Source organism: Boleophthalmus pectinirostris, unplaced genomic scaffold (genome assembly GCF_026225935.1).
Source record: "Boleophthalmus pectinirostris isolate CB_2022bp ecotype Guang Dong unplaced genomic scaffold, ASM2622593v1 HiC_scaffold_17, whole genome shotgun sequence".
Classification (NCBI taxonomy): Eukaryota; Metazoa; Chordata; class Actinopteri; order Gobiiformes; family Gobiidae; genus Boleophthalmus; species Boleophthalmus pectinirostris.
In genome coordinates, this window is record NW_026571115.1 from 24,202,618 (window position 1) to 24,220,632 (window position 18,015).

Sequence of the window (18,015 nt, forward strand, 5' to 3'; positions counted from 1 at the left end):
TCTGGGCTGAGCGCGCTCTAGCGCAGTGAGCGAGGGACAGACCGACGCACAGTCCGTCTATCCATCCATCCCGGAGCCTCTGCAGAAGCGCGCAGCCACACAGCCCAGGCGGCACAGGCACAGGCACAGGCACGGACTCGGCGCCACACCGCGCACACGCGTGCACAGCCACCGAGGTCCAGTCTCCCGTGCACGACAGGAACCACAGCTCGAGAGAGAGGAGGGAGAGACGTCGCAGCGGGTCCCGTGCGCCGTGGGAAGCCTGCCGGAGCACAGCCAGAGCATCTACTGTACAACCCAATGAGCGTGTGCGTCTGCGTGCGTCCGGCGATCGCCTCCTCGCCTGGGACAGGAATAACGGGATACCGGGAGCTCTCATCGCGCGCATAGAGGCAGCTTGAGCCCCACCATGGAAGATTGCAGTGGAGATTCAGCGCTAAGCAAAATGAAGATTGGATTATAACAACTGTGATTTTCTTCGAAGCAGTGCCCTCCTGAAGTCTGAAAAAGGGGGATTTCATTCAGCTTTTTGGACACGGTGGAAATAATTCATTGCGAGAGCTTGCTTTATTCTTGTGTTGTGCAGATCACCGGAGAGGCTGCATGCTTTCAGACGGGAGAAGGGGGACAGTTACGATGACATCTAAAACCACTGCTTTGGAGCTCCGCGGAAGGGAGATGCTGTAAGTACTTTGTCAGTCATTTCGCACTCATTATTGGGGAGTCGGATTGAGAGGATGCCGCACCGCACTGTCGCCCCTGCGGCGCTTTCCCACAGGCGCCCCTATCCAAAGTACGGCACGCTACCACCTTCCCCCTGCCTAAATCCCCAACGGGCAGGTGGACTGTTTACCATACCTGTACATAACAGAGATTTTCTCTCAGCTCTTGCGTCAAGTGTTCTCTCATAATGCGTAAGGCTGGTGCAGTGAGCAGAGCGCAGCCTGCTTCAAAGCGCACTACACCTCAACAGGACAGAGACGTACAATTTGGCTTTTTGTGCTCTGCTGCCACAGAACGTGTTACATTCAACATAAAGATTGGTTTGTTTTGTGCGTTTGAATTGAAACACCCAGTCAGACGTGAAAGCAGACGCGAGGCAAATGCACGCAGTGTGCCACAAGAAGCAAAACGCAAGACGTGTTTTCAGACGCGTTTTGAACCATTGTGACCACTAGTTTTAAACCACATTGCGGTTTTTGTCTTGTCTCTGCTCGGCACAACTTGCAGCTCGTCTTATCCCATTCCTGGCTTGAATAATAATTCCCAGCGGTCTCTCCGGGGAGCGCTGCTTATTTATTTGGCTTAGAAAAGACGTTTAGCGCAAAATGTACGTCAGATGCGTCATGACAAGGAAATCTCTGGCTTTACTCTAAAAATACTAATCTTTGACTCAGCGTGGAGCGTCTCCTGGAGTAGTGGGATGAAATAAACCGAGCCGTCTCCCGTTGGTCCACTAGGGGTCGTACTTGCATTGTCTTGGCCTCAATGAATCTAATAGGGAGATCCAAATGAATTTCCACGTCAACTGTGCCGCCCCCCCCTCTCCCTCCTCTCTGCCGCTCTCATGGATCAGTCACGTTGTAGAATCGCAGTCCTTTTCACCCCCCTCTCCCCCTGCGCTGTGTTAAGGCGTCAGCTGATGCCCATGGAAGGACACTATAGAATATTTTAAACGGGCAAATAAACCGATAGGAGTCCATGGGCCAAATCGAAGTACATTACGATACAGCATACTCACCATTTTTGCTTTACCCTTTTACCACCCCAATTTAAAGAGCTCGCAAAAGACACAGCACTTGTACTTTTTTTTCCTCCAATTAAATGAGCTAAAAATCAGTATGAGACCTGGGCACAGATTGGATTGGCAGCATTACTACGTACGTGGTGCATACAGATCCTCCACTCCACTCCATTTAAACAAATATACACAAAATATGGCATCGTGAGATTGTTTTTCTTCAGTGGAACTTAACCTACAATATCTGTCTTTACACATCTTTTACTCACGTCGCCAACTATGCTTTTTTAGTTCGACGTTTATCACTTCAACACTTTACTAACACGCAAAGGCAGCACTTCAACGTAGTTCTTTTAGTCGTTATGTTGATTATCAGTCAGTGGCGTCTGAGTCAACGAAAAATTTTATTAGCAAATTGATTATTTTATTAGGATTATAAGAACTTTAATGGAGCACAGCAGAAAGGAGAAGGCATGGAGTGAGTGAGTGAGCCAGAGTTTTAAGAGTGACTGGACACTTTAATCTCCCTTTTCGCTTATAAAGATGTAGTTTGATGGCTGCTTCTGTCATTTTATGCGGGATCCTAATCATTTTGAAAGCTTTACTTGATTAATTGATGAGCAGGGCATGTCTTTAGTCGACTAAGAATTTCTTTATTCAACTGGTTCAATGTGTAGACCTACAATTTATGATTTTTTAGACTATAAAGTGATATATTTTCGTAGAAAATGACAAATATTGTAGCTTTTCTTCTAACTAGGCCTGTCTTAGTAACTATTTGGACTTACTATTAATTAATTGTTAGATGGAACAGTATTTTTTGAGGGCCAATGATTATCTTGGGTACATTTTCTTTGTACTAATTGGACATTTTATTTTTTATTTTTTCTGTATTATGATAAAGTTGGAGCTGTAGAAGGTTGAATTATTATGAACCATGACTCATTATAGATGCAAACTAACTAAACTGTTGCATTTGTCATTTATTTATTATCAGCGAAGATGTTTTCTAACAATATTGTACATTTAGAACACTTTTTGGAGATAAATCTGCTTTATGGCTTGCTTTTAACATCGTATATTGCGTATATTTTCTTCAGCAAAAAAAATCACACCTCAAAATTTGCTGTTGTGACAGATCTGTTAACAAAAGGCAAACCAGCAAGTGAATATTGATTTTCTGAACAGCCACCCTCTGATAAAATGACAGTATATATATCGGCAAAATGAATGGTACAATTAACAACAAAAAAACTAAAATATGTACCGTTTCAGTATAAAAAATGTTTCAGAAGAAGCGCTTCCTGGACCTCCAGAGGATAATACACAGTAGATCCAACTCAGTGGTGCTCTTTGGGAAGGGAAGTCGGTACAAAGATGCAAAAAAAAAACCAAGGCACTCACTGGTTCAAAATTTTGAACCAGTGAGTGCCTTGGGTTTTTTTTTGCATCTTTGTACCGTTTCAGTCTTGATACTTAGAGAGTAGAAGCGACGTGACCCAAGTGTTGACATCCATAATATAAAGTACAAGTGATCCTACCCCTGACTCTCTCCACACAAACATGCACAAACTAGGGATGTAACGATGTCCAAATTTCTCTGTACGACATCTCACATGACGATATTTATTGCGATATTTTGTAGAGGCTTCCAAAACTGTGAATATACTTCTTTTTCCTTTAGAAAAGCTGTTAATTCTGTCATAAACCAAAGATTTAAGGTTTAAAAATGCTTATTAAGTACAAGTGATCCTACCCTGACTCTCTCCACCCATATATGCACAAACTAGGGATGTAACTATATCCAAATTTGTCTGTACAACATCTCACATTATGATATTTATTGTGACATTTAGTAACAAAATTGGGAATATACGACTATTTCCTTTTAAAAATGCCTTTGGTTCTGTCATAACCAAAGATTTAAGGTTTAAAAATGCTGAATAAGTACAAGTGATCCTACCCTGACTCTCTCCACACAAACATGCACAAACTAGGGATGTAATCATATCCAAATTTGTCAGTACAACATCTCACATGACAATATTTATTGCAATATTTTGTAGAGGCTTCCAAAATTGTGAATATACTCCTTTTTCCTTTAAAAATGCCTTTAATTCTGCCATAAACCAAAGATTTAAGGTTTAAAAATGCTTATTAAGTACAAGTGATTCTACCTTGACTCTCTCCACACAAACATGCACAAACTAGGGATGTAACTATATCCAAATTTGTCTGTACAACATCTCACATTATGATATTTATTGCGACATTTAGTAACAAAATTAGGAATAAACTACTTTTTCCTTTTAAAAATGCCTTTGGTTCTGTCATAACCAAAGATTTAAGGTTTAAAAATGCTGAATAAGTACAAGTGATCCTACACTGACTGTCTCCATACAAACATGCACAAACTAGGGATGTAATCGTATCCAAATTTGTCAGTACAACATCTCACATGACAATATTTCTTGCGATATTTTGTAGAGGCTTCCAAAATTGTGAATATACTTCTTTTTCCTTTAGAAAAGCCTTTAATTCTGTCATAAACCAAAGATTTAAGGTTTAAAAATGCTTATTAAGTACAAGTGATCCTACACTGACTGTCTCCACCCATATATGCACAAACTAGGGATGTAACTATATCCAAATTTGTCTGTACAACATCTCACATTATGATATTTATTGCGATATTTAGTAACAAAATTGGGAATAAACTACTTTTTCCTTTTAAAAATGCCTTTGGTTCTGTCATAACCAAAGATTTAAGGTTTGAAAGTGCTTAATAAGTCATTTCATTGTGTAAACTGGACTGAAATGGAGCAAAGGTTTATTGTATATGTAGTTTCTTCTGTTTCTTTTGGCTATTGCTGCACCATAACACTGAATTTAAGCGAAGAGACTTGACCCACGTTATTACTGAGTGACTATTACGATATTTTGGTTAATGTTACATCCCTGGCAGACACTACCCTTCCTTCCTCTGTCCACACATACATGCACACGGGTATTTGCAGGGGGCTAGGGGGGCTTGTGAGCAGTGGGCAGACAGCACGTCGAAGCCCGAGTGGTAACAGACCATTACTTCCACTGGGCTTCTCATGGGCGCTCATGCACAAGCCGGGGCACACGCAGCAGATGGCGAGGGCCTGCCAGGGGAACCAAGTGTCCAGGGAAGAAAGGCTCAGAGGAGACACGGGCAAATGAGTCCAGGGTTTTGTAGAGGACTTAATGTTGCGAGTTAGGGTCAGAGCTAATGATTGTTTTAGTGGTGGATTAGTCAGCGATTCTTTTTTCGATTAGCTGTTGAAAGGGCCCATATTACACAATTTCTGATCTGTTATTCTGCTGTTTCCTCATCAACATACCTGAAGTTTACCTAGAGCTTGCATATTTAGACTAGAGTGAGTCATATGGTAATACAAGAAGTGCTCCACTGTGTTTTTAAACTCCAAACACCTTCACTAGAATCATTTGGATCATTTCAACCCAAGAGGTAGCTGTTTAACTTGAGTATTTTCACTTCATGACATCACAAAGTGGAGTTGGTGCATTTTTAGAGCTGTTGGAGATGCAGACTAAAAATGCAGTACTACTCAAAAATGTGTGAACGAAACAAAAACACAACTTCAGGTATGTTTTTGAGGTAACAACACTTTAACATTACTAAAACTTCTCAAGAGCCGCGTAATACAGTTCATTTAAAGGTCCTATCTTAATAATTTTTGACATTTTGATTTTAAGAATGGTCTTTTCATAAGTGTTTTAGTCCAGAAATAACAGTAATTTGTGTTGTATAATTAATTATAAAGCCTCTCAGAGAATCGGTGCCGTGTTGACTTGTTAGTGCACGTGAATATTGAACTTTTTTACACAAATCAGCCTGCTTTTCATCATTTTTTTTTTTACATGCATAACCGGAATTGTCACCACAAAGAAAGTGCGATTAACTAGCAGATTAACTTTAAAGGCAGAAGTGGGCAGGGCAGAATAAGGTCAATATTCCAGCATCTATATGTAGTCCTGATGGCGATTATGCTGCTCAAAGTACGGCTAAGATTATTTTTTATAGCTGACTAGTCACGATAAGTTAATTAATCACTGCATGTATATAATGTATAAGGATAATGAATAGTGATAAAATGAACATTGTGATCTTGGCTCTTTGACTTTTACCGTCATGGACAACATTCAAAAAATCTAAATGTCACAGTGGATTTTCATGATGTCAAATGGTTTAATGCTGTGTTGAAATGCATAGTTTTGTTGCAATTGAATAACAAGCAGGAACTATGTAGACTGTGATGCTTTGCCCTTATTTTACTGTTATGTATTCTAGTCAACATGGAGGATTTATTGTTACTATGAACTTTCATTATATCAATATGAAATGGTAGACTACTGAAGTTCATTGTTTTGAAACTAGGTTGAATATAATTCTTTGTTCTCATTAGTGCAGACAAAATGATAAAAATTATGTTGAAGTTACTCAGACTTAATGTTTTGAAATGAATGCAGTCTGAAGTCTACCTTTTTTAATTCACTTTCTAACAAATGGCAATCTGCCGAGGAAATTTGATCTTACTCAATTTATTTCAACAATTTCACACTTGAGTTCCCAAAGGTGAAAGTCATGCAAAACACAATTCTCTTTTGACTTTTAAGAGGAAACCAATTTTCCGCAGTCCCTGTTGTGATAAAATGCCCCAGTAAATCATAGTTGTTCAAAATCTGCAGTCTCTAAATCGTAACAAAATAATCCAGGCCTCAAGACTATTTAGGGACAAGTTAAAACTCCCCTCGAGACACTTGACACACAATCTATTACAACATTTGAGAGGAACAGTGGAGGCAGTGTTTGAAAAGGAAACAATACAATGTAATTTACTTCAGACAAACCTGGGAATTCGTCTGGGGGGGGGGTCTGCCGCCTGCTCGTCTCCATGGAGACGTTACGGAACGTTCCACAGCATGGCGCCGTCTGCATCTATGTGGTCCTCGGGAACTCAGGGATAATGATTTTCAGAGGAGAAAAATGTACATGAACGCTCGCACAGGTCAGAAAAGCAACTCAGGAGCTCAGGCTGAAAACTCCTGCTTGACTTCCACACCTGACATCACCTGCTGTGTAAAGAAATCCACACAATAAAAAAAAAAACATGAATGCAAACAAGACTGAACCCAGAGTTCCCATGGACCACATGAATGCAGCTTCTATCATGTATTTATTAATTTACAGATGTTTTTAAAGGGACAGACCAGAATTTTGGACATAGGACCTCATTTCCTAGTGAGCCAGAGTGTTGGAGACGTGTGGAGACACTTTTTAAAATATTCCATCCAGTCCTTGTATTTGCAGAGGTCGTGCAAGTCAATGGTCATAGTTATCCTGCCACTAAAAACAGTCTTACCCACTCCACAAAACACCAGAAGCAAATCTATTATAACACCAGACTGTCGATATAAATGTCTGTGTTGATAGAATAATGGTAGAAATTGAAACTAACCTTATATCGCGTGAATCTCCACATGTTGCGGGACTATTTTCTTATATATCAGTCCACCGCTGCCGTACTTTCCATCAGGACAACTCACTGCTGCTAGTCAGACATAAATCCTTCAAATGCAAGGTTGGTTTTACTTCTAAAATTATTCTATTGACACAGACATTCACATCGACTGTCTGGCGTATTAACAGATTTGCTTTTGGTGTTTTGTGGAGTGGGTAAGACTGTTTTTAGTTTCAGGGTCACTATGGCCATTGACATGCACTAGTCGAGCACCAGCGACCTCTGTAAATACAAGGACTGGATGGAATATTTAAAAAAGTGTCTCCACACGTCTCCAACACTCTGGCTCACTAGGAAATGTCCAAAATTCCAGACTGTCACTTTAATGCTACGACTGTGAGCGGACTCGCCTCGCCTCAGATTTGAACGTGTCTTTGTGTCAATGTGTCATCACCACTGTCTGCCTGTGGTTAGGGACAAATTTAATGCCACATTCTGGAACAGTCAAGGTCAAGAGATGAGGAAATTTACACATTGGAGCCATTCGGTGCCCAGAGTTGTTCATTGCAGTTTAAAGAAAAGCAGAGAATTTTATTGTGTATATGATACTTTTACCAGTTGACTTGAAGGAAGGTACTTTGACTCAAACTTCAGTACTGCATTGGGATGTAATAATAACCAAAATACTGTGATATTGTATCGTCAAAAGTCTCGCAGTAATATCGTGGGCTGTCACAACATATCGAATTACAAGTTCCTTTGCTTAAATTCATGGTTTTATAGTAGGAACAGCTTATAAACATCGTAAACTACATATCCCATGATTCATTTCAGTGCAGACAACATGAAGAAATATGTTTTTTACTTGAATTCATGGGATTATGACGGAAATAATTCGCACCAAAATCTTGTCAAGGTATTTTAAAAGCAGAAACGTGTCCTATCTACAGTTATATCAGCCTCTTCAAAATACCGTAGTAAATATCATACCGTAAGAGTTACATCCCTAGTACTGCAAGAATAAAGGTGGGAGATGTATCTAAAATTGATGAAAAAGAGCGGCTTATTAGATGTGCTGTTATCATGTTAGTTTTTGTTAGTGGTGTTGTGGTGTGTGGCAAATAAACTCATCAATGTGAATAATTACGATGCTAGGAATGTGTAAGGAAAGGAATAACTTTGGGCCGCTGCTGAAGATGAACTATTTCTGTTTTTCACATTTTAAGACGGTAAAAATCCCGTACAGATCCTTCTCCGTATGCTGTGGCACCCTCCCAGGAACAGTGGAGCACCCAGGGACCCATCTCCACATCTTGCGCCGGGATCTTGCCTGGGAGCGAAGATGTATACGTGCTTCCTTTGTGTCAAAACATCAGCCAAACCTCCCAGTTCTCATTCTACACCATTCTATCCCGGGCTTTCTAAATAAATCATCGCTTTAGTGTGTGTCGTACAGTGTGTTAATCCAATTTTAATGCCATTTAGAAATAGAGAAAGGAGGAGGAGGAGGAGGAGGAGGAGGAGCGCGGCGGTAAATGCAATCGTATTAATCATCATGTAAAGATAATGCCGCTGAATTATTGATGTGCGTGAAACCTATTTTGTGAGAGACGCGCAAGAGAGGGCTAGTGGCTGTAGTTTGACAAGAGATGAATCCTTTTCAGATCTTAGGTTTTTGGCTCAGAGAGATTTGGAGCTCTATTGAATATGGGTGCGTTCTCTTAAAGGGGCGTGTGCGTGTTGCATGTGCCTGCCAAACCTTCATACATTTTACATGGCGTAGACTGTGGCGGTGCGGAGTAAGTCTTCGCAGATCAATGGGATTTCTCCATCTCTTGCCATTTCTCATCGCAGTCTTCCCTATAGCACGGATGGCGTTGCGTTAGCCGCGTTCTCTTTGTAGGTCACGGCACCCGTTGGAGTTCAAACGTGAGGTTGTTAATTAGCGAGAAGGAATTCAACGTAACTTTATTAAAATGTAAGCAAGCAACGAGGAAGATTGCAATTCCTACCTCTTCTCAAATCATCCATTTATCCGTGCTGTACATCATTTTTACTTTCTGAGCAGTAGTTCAAAATTATTCACTTTTCACAGCGATGACGGCGTTTCTGATTGATTTAATTTATTTCGGTCACAGGTATATTCTGACATTGTCATATTTGACATACGCTGACTGAAAAGGTGTAGGCTGAAACTTGAGCTTATTCTGCCTTTACCCTTTATTCCTTTGTCAGAGCGTCATTTTGACACTAGTTCATATTCATAAATACAGCAAAAGGAAACAAACAAATCAGTAACAGTACCACAAAGTTTTATAGCACAAACTAAGTGTCATAATTCATGTATCTGCACAGAGTTAAATATTTAAACTTCTTTATAAAATGGAAGAGAGTGGTTCACAGTTTTAGGTTTTTTAGTTTTCATAATATTTGTTCTGATTTTCTTTTTGATAAACAATGGCTGTACCTCTGAACTCATTGGCTATTTCGGATTTTGAACATATTCTGTAACGATTTTGACAAGAGATTGTTGTTTACTTTGAAATTTTACAGTTTAGTCGACCTTTACACTTTGAAAATCATGTTCAGAGTTTGAAGGTTTATAAATAATGCATTGGTTGGTTCATTATAAGTTGATAATGCGATTGCTCTTATTGTTTCTCACAACGTTCAGAGGCCAGAGCAAAGTTTGCACCATGTTGATGGTAATAACAACTAGCATGTGTGCACTTCCTGATACTCTGTCAGTGCAACAATTTATAATGAAATGAAGAAATTTTTCTCAAATTCTGGTCTCAAATCTGGTTTAGGCCCTTTAAAGGTGCATTGTGTAACTTTCTGGTGCAGGGTCCATCAAATTCTTTTCTAAGTGGTGCTGTTATTGCTTTGTCCGGAATGTTTCACAGTTAAGGGTGTAAGAAAAAATCAATTCAGTGATATATAGTGATACTTCATTGCACAATTCTTGAATCGATTCAAAATGCATCTGAATAGATAAAAAAATAAAATAAAATTCTCTAGAATTAATTAGTTACATTCACTGTTCTCATGATTTAAAAAAGGTAATAAATTATGTTTCATACAATTTTGTTCTCGTGAAGGTGTAGTTGACTGTATTATTAGAAGTAATTATTGAGAAATTACAGTATATCATCCATTGTTTTAGTATCTGGATATATCGTGATATTTTAAATCGTGACATGGATATTATGATATGTATCGTATCGTCAGACAATGCACACTGCTGTTCACAGTATGGCATTAAACCTTTCTATCTCCATGGAGACCAAAGCAGGCCAAATTAGAGGTCAGATCTGTGGAGAGGCGACCCCGCTCACAGTCAGAATGTTGTTTTTTCTTGATATTTTTGAGCTATAAAACCACCTGTTATTGAATAAATGTAAGGTAGAGCTGTTTAATGTCATACTGTGGAACATTCCAGGCAGAGCAATGACAAGTCCATAAAAACAAGCAGGTGACAGACCTCGAATTAAAAAGTTATATTGTGCACCTTTTCTTCTCCCAGCCATTTCGTATGACCCATCTCCACCACAGCAGTAGAACAATCAGCCTCCTCAGTCTTTCCGTCTTCCACTTCACCATCACCACTAACCGCTGTCTCTAACCCACCCACCGATCCATAATTCCCACTGTTCAATTCATTGCTGACTCCTTTACCAGCTGGAGTCCAATTAGTTTGTCTGTTCACAATTGCATTCACGGCACCCTCAGTCATTTGCTTGGAAGTCCCGGTTGAAGTCGTACTAGAATCCAAATTGTAGAATTATTCTTTCTATTCTAATTAACAATGTTGGAGTCGTGTCTCGTTTAATCACGTCTTGGATTTTCATGTTAACTGTAGAATTTGCATGTGGTAGCCAAAAATCCTACGGCTGCACAAAATGGCACAATGAAATCGAAATCGTAAAATGAGTTGGCACAGTTCAAAGACTACGATAGGAAATCTTCTTGTACTTGTAGTTTTGATCCCAACAAACATTTTCTGAGTTACATGGGATTCTTGAATTAGTTTAAAGGGCCTATATTACGCAAAATGGAGTCTTGTAAGATTTTAAGCATCATAGAAAGTTACACTGCTGGTCAAAAGTTTTAGAACACCACATTTTTTCCATTTTGTGTTTACTGTTGACCAAAACGTATTCTAAACTTTTGATTCATGAACGTGTCCAGCTTTGGCAGATATAACAGCTGAACACACTCGTGGCTCGTTCTTTTTACAATGGAAATCTAATATTCTTCAGAAAGTTCTTCCCAAGTCTGTTGCAGAAGTTTCCATAAATGTGTGGCACTTGTAGGTTTCTTCGCTTTCGTTCTTCTGTCCAGTTCTTCCCAAATCAGCTCAATGAGGTTTAAGTCTGGAGACTGAGCTGGACACTCTGTTTTCAAGCTTTACCATCTTGTTTTTTTTTTCCTGAGGTAGTTTTGGCAGAGCTTGGACTTGTGTTTTGTTATCATTTATCTTTTTTTTTAACCTCTGGCTGTTCAGTTCTTACCTTTGTACCATTTCAAGCTCCTCATTGGACTTGCACGACTTGAATTGCAATAAATAACTGGAAAAATGTGTGTGTTTTAAAACTTTTGACTGGTAGGTTACCTAATCAAAAACATACCTTGAGTTCATTTACACATGTTTGCGTACTCTCTTATTATTAGTCTGTTTACATCTCCAAAACCCAAAATATTCTCTATTCCACCTTGTGTTGGTGTGTGTCATGAGTCCGTAGTTTTCAAATTAATAAACGGTAAAAGGTAGTTGTTCAATAGAGATTGGCAATTCCAGAGCTGATATTATTCTGATGAAAGTGTATGAAGTTTAAAAACACAGTGGAGCTTCTTGTATTAAAACATGACATCGCAAGGTGGAACAGTTTTTTTCCGTTTGAGAGAAGAACTTAGCTTAAATATGCAGAGTTAGTGTGTTTAAACATGTGTGAATGAAACAAAACACAACTCCAGGTCTGTTTTTCGATGAAGAAACAACATAACATAAATCAGAAAATAGCATAATATGGGCCATTTAACTGTTCGTGTTTCAGTCTTCTTTCAAATGTTAATGCGCCTGGAGTTGTTTTCAGTGTGCACTTTGAATCGAATCCTACTTTTTAACAACATCGCAAGTCTCTATGAACCTGAATTTTTTTCCTCAAATTGTGCAGTCCCACTTGATGCTGCTCAAATGTCCAACTCCGCTTGTCTCATTTGATTTCCTAGCCCTTGGTGTATCTCTGCGGTAACCTCTGTTAAGTGCTGAGGCAAAAGCACTTTGTCTCCGTGTGACCTGTGAACATATGCAGCAATTAATAGTGATGAAGTATAATAGTTGAGATCACAATGGTTTCAGGGGATTGCTCCGGTAATTATTGTATAGAGAGGAAAGGTTTGATTTTCCTGTGGGAGAACTTTGCTTTGAGGTGTTTTAACTTTTAATTAGGACTGCACGATGTGTCACAATCAAAACGGTGATTTGAATGGTCACAATCTGCAATTATTTAAAGATGGACCACGAAACTTTTCTGACGTAGAGTCTGATACTTGCTTGTTTTCTGTGTCCAACTTTATGGTGTTATATGGTACCTGGGCTGTACCACCTTGTGCCTCTGCTCAGTTTCATTTCTCTTCAGCGACCAGGTCAGGAATCGGTTTGCAAGAACCCTGGAAGTTGTCAATCGTGCACTGCCCAATCAGTGAAGAGCTGTGAAGCCATGACGTCAAACTCAAGCGCCTGTCTGAGTCCCTTTTGTGGTGCAGCACAACATTAAACAAAGCGGTTGAGATGGATGTAAACGAAGACATACATTCTGTGTTGGCAACGATTCCTGAGATTGAGGATTTAATGCCGGAACAAAGAGAATGTTTGGTGAATTTTATCAAGGGGAAAGAGATTATTGCCCTTCTTCCTACAGGATTTAGCACATTACATCCATCACGAACAAACAGCAGCAATTGGTTAAATAAAAAAAAGTACCCACCTACCGTCGAACGAACGAATCCTAATGCTGCGAGGTCTGACGGTTTCCACGAAGTGAAACCGGCTGATGAATCAGGCTAGTTATATGTATCTATTTTGGTTAAATCTGTGGCGTGGTAAGCCTATTTACAGTAAAAATGCTGGTTTTATATGTATTTTGTAGCAATAAAAACATCTGTAATTGAAGAGATAAAAGATTTTAATACAATACAGTGGAACATTCCAAGCAGAGCTATAACATCTCTAGATCCTCCACCTGAAACTGCATAGTACACTTTTTAAGTAATAAATATTTGGTCCGATTTTGTAAGAAAGCTTTCCTCAAATACATGGAATTCTCATATTAGTTTAGCAGTTCATATTTCAGTCTTCTTTCAAATGTTAATGCTTCTCGACGTGTTTTATGTCAACTTTGAACAGAACCCTCGTATTAAAACATCACCTAATCTCAGAAAATTCCACTTTTTCTCCTCAAACTCCTACGAGGGAAGTAACTTTTGCAATTCACGACCACAACTTTTTAAGGACGAAGCACAGTCTTTTTAAGCATCCGTCCAGGCAGTAGGGATGATTCACGAGTAGGCCTGTTTCTGCTCAGATGGACAGAGGGAGGGGAGGGAGGAAAGGGAGGGGGAGAGGAGGGGGTGTTCTCGTGCTTGTTTTCAAAATCACAGGATGACACAGTGAGCCCACATGTATTATTCAGCTACGGAGCAATAGAGCCTTCCACCGGAGTTTCCCATTTCATAACAGCATAACTAGGTATGACAAATTTTAGCCCACAGAAACACACCATTCACTTCTTTTTTTTGGTAAGGCCTTCTGACTTCCCATCTGTTCTGTATTTGGATGTAAAAAAAAAAAAAAAGATCAAAAGTTCAAAAGTATAACTAAAAAGAACGGGTAATTTGGTTAAAAGTGGAGGAATGAGATCTATTAACAGTTGTTGTTTGGAGATTACAATAGTATTAATGTAGGCAAGGCAAGGCAAGTTTATTTGTATTAGAGCCCGACCGATATATCGGTTGGCCGATATTATCGGCTGATATGGGCAACTTTAGGCATATCGGCTATCGGCCGATATGCTTGCTGATAGGGGCCGATATTTCACGTGGGCATGTTATACCTCGTTATAAAGCTTAGACTCTCTACATTCTGTTCATTTAATCCAATTTACAGACAGATAAATGTCCTAATATGTGGCTCCACATCAGTATTTATCTACGGAGTCATTTGTCTGTGTGTGTCCGTACTGTCCCTGAACACACCACAGAGTCGCATCACTCACGTGTGTTTGTTTACACCTGCAGACACAGATCCAAACACTGAGATTATATTCTTTTTACGGACAATCGGTTTGAGTCTGGATTAAAAGGACATTTATTAGTGCAGATTTGTGATGTGAGGAGGAGCCTGTATGAGCGGTGAGTGTTGGAAATTTGTCGACTCTGAAGCTAGTTTTTGTCATTTGTTATGGGTTAGCTGCTGTAGCTCCCGCACATAAACAGACTGTTTTCTATTGGTCTGTTCTAAAGTGACTATATTGGCCGTATATTTGCTACTGGACCTGCACTGATATGTAAATGAGCTGTGAACAGACGTGTGAATTATGACATTTGCGCATATAATTAATTACTGCGGCGCGCACGTATTTACGGCTAAAGGCTAATAGCGCTACTTTCTTTACTAGTTATGGGTCCGTCGCGAACGAAATGACTCTTAGAACCGGCTCTTTGAAGGGAACGACGGGAGCCTGATCCTTATTGGGAGCCGTGTTTTCTCTTTCTCTCACTTTTTTTCTCTTCACGCCGCGTGCAGACTCGTGGTTTGACAGCGGCAGCGGCTCAAAACAAAACTCTGAGAAATTTGCGTGTACGTAGGATTAAAAAAAAATAAAAATAAAAAAACGAGCATATTTGACTGTAGTTTAGCATAAAATAAATAAGTCCTGGTTTAGTCCTTTTTCAGTCCTGGTTTAGACCTGGTTCAGTCCTGATTCAGTCCTGCTTTAGACGTGCTTTAGTCCTGCTTGCAACAAAACAATCTGAAGAGCCACTTGGGAGCCAAAAGAACCAGCAGCTTTTAGTGAGCCGAGCCAAAAGAGCCGGTTCTCTAAAAAGAACTGGAATACCCATCATTAGTGTCTAGAATGTGATGCAAAAATGCCATTAAGCCAACCTACTGTCTGTAAATATGGTGTAAAGAGGCAGAATAACAGTAAATGTTGCCTAAATAAACCCAAATTAAAATCCACCAGAGCCAAACCTAAGTTTTTTTAAACAATTCAACATTTACAGTGAATTTTTACATCACTAAATATATCGGCGATTATATCGGCTATCGGCAGCTCCAACTTCCATTATATTGGTTTCATATCGGCCACAGCAAAATCCATATCGGTCGGGCTCTAATTTGTATAGCACAATTCGTACACAAAGTAATTCAAAGTGCTTTACAACATAAGAAATACATTAAAATCATAATAAAACAAGTCAAAACATAAATAATCATGAAGATTAAAATTAAAAAAGAGAGACATAAATTGGAGAGAAGAGTGTGGAATGAAAACCCGTAAAATGTAAATGAAATAATGATAATTAAAAAGGCAGTGTAATCTTTCAAATAATAGTAATAATGGAGTAAAAAAACAGTATTTTTGCTTAAAGGTCATAAAATATGTTATTTTCTGATCTATGTAATGTTTCCTCATCACAAACTTACCTAGAGTTTTCACACGTTTAACACACAAATTGAACAGAACAAACACTTTTTCACCTCGCGATGTCACATGGTAATCCGGGAGGTGCTCCACTGTGTTTTTAAACTCCATTCACCTTCACTGGAATCATTTAGCCTGCTGATCTATACTGAGCTGAATGTAAAAGGGTAGCTGTTAACATGAAAACTACCACTACATGACATCACAAGGTGGAATAAAGTGTTTTGAACTTAAACTGAGATGTAGACAGACTAATAATATATATACAAAAATTATACGTTTTTATGATTACCCTCCCTGCCATATTTTCCCCAAACCAGACTTTCTATTTTGGAGCCATGTGCTGGTGTTGCATTGATCTGTGCTCCAGGCGTAAATGTCGTCTTGTTTATTTGAGTGCAGTTTGATCCAGAAGACACTTGTCCTCAGAGGAGTTTACCAACTTCAAACGCCTCCTTGGCTCATGGCCCTTCACTGGCTCAACGTTGCAGATGTAATGGGCCCTTAACAAGGACACATGGCAGTCAGAGTCAGAAGTGGAAATCACATCTACTTCATACAGAAATGAAGAGCTCATAAAGGTGGTACATAGGCTGCAGCGTGTAGCACAAGGTCACAATTAACAAAGCGCAAAGAATGAATTACTTGAGTAACTTTGTGTCCACTGAATACAACAAAATATCCATTCAAGCAGCCGCCTGTTTGCCTCCATGAAGATGTTATTGCTTTACCTGGAATGTGTGAAGAATCCCTCAGTCGTCCAGGTAGAATCCATGAGGAGAAAATTCAGTTTGTCGACTGGACGAAAGTTAGTTTGGTTGAAGACGTTTCGCAGCTCATCCAAGCTGCTTCTTCAGTTCTGGTTCAGTTCTCCCTGCAGATATAAGGAAGTTTCCACCAGCATTCTGACCAGAACTGAAGAAACAGCTGCGAAATGTCTTCAACCAAACTAACTTTTGTCCAGTCGACAAACTGAATTTTCTCCTCCTTTACCTGGAATGTTCCACAGTATGGCATTCAACTTGGAGACAGAAAGTGATGCCACCAGGCCACATTACAAGTCAGATCTGTGGAGTAGTACGCCCACTCAAGAAAAATAACGTTTTTAAAGCAAAACAAATACCAGCAATTAAATAAATGCAAGATGGAGAATTTTAATGCCATATTGTGGAAGATTCAAGGCAACCTAACAGCATCTCCATGGAAACAAGGTGGGGAAAAGTGACATACTGAATCTTTAAAGCTCCTCAACATGTTTTAAAATGGTGACTTCAGACAGAATCCTGTTTAAAACATGAATTGTAAATGTTATTGCAACGCTTGAAAGAAAAATCTCCTATTAGATGTTTTTCCATTTTTTTCACAGATCACTAGATAAACCGGTAAACCAAACTCATCACCACTGAAGCTGACTTACTGAGCTCCTTGAGTTAAATGGCAGACATGAGATAAGTATTTTACGATGCTCTGACCCGGCATCTACAAGCAGTATAGACGGGAGCATCTGGGAGTCAGTCATGCAACAAAAACAGACACAGTATTGGCGCAAAAAACATGGTGTTTGTGTACGTGTGTGTACGTGTGTGTTTGTATGTACGTATGTAGGGGAGAGCATAGGGGGAATAAATGGTTAAGTCCACGTGGGTACATGATGTGACCATATGCTTCATGCGCTTGTGACTCCGCTCATGCTGAACGGCGCACACCTACACCGAGCGCGCCTCAGCCAAGACCAAGTCACAGGCATTTCACGCTCCTCTAGAGAAGCCCTATCAGTCTTACAATTACAGCTCAAGGAAAAGAAGCCGTCGTGGTAATCTAAATAGTCCCAATTAGCGAATCATGCGTGGCTGCAATTAGTTTAGTAATACAGGATAATGCAATATTCTGTCTGCACGGGGGCTTGATTTGTAGTTGTCTCGTGCTACACCTCCAAACATGTTCGGAAATGCATGTGATTAGTTGTTTGGTTTCATCTAGGGTTGTCAAAAGAATCAAAAATCAGATACTAATAGATGCTAAAACTAGTATCAAAACTAGATACTCGCTTGAGCAG

At 39.5% G+C, this 18,015-nt stretch overlaps 1 protein-coding gene across 1 annotated transcript in view; it reads left to right on the forward strand.

The window, feature by feature from the left end:
- Window positions 1-579: 579 nt before the first annotated feature.
- grin2aa (glutamate receptor, ionotropic, N-methyl D-aspartate 2A, a) overlaps window positions 580-18,015 on the forward strand; it is a 381,703-nt gene continuing 364,267 nt past the window's right edge. Inside the window, exon 1 of the mRNA XM_055152940.1 lies at window positions 580-683. The gene's annotated coding sequence lies outside the window, so the exon portion shown is untranslated. The remainder of the gene's footprint in view (window positions 684-18,015) is intronic.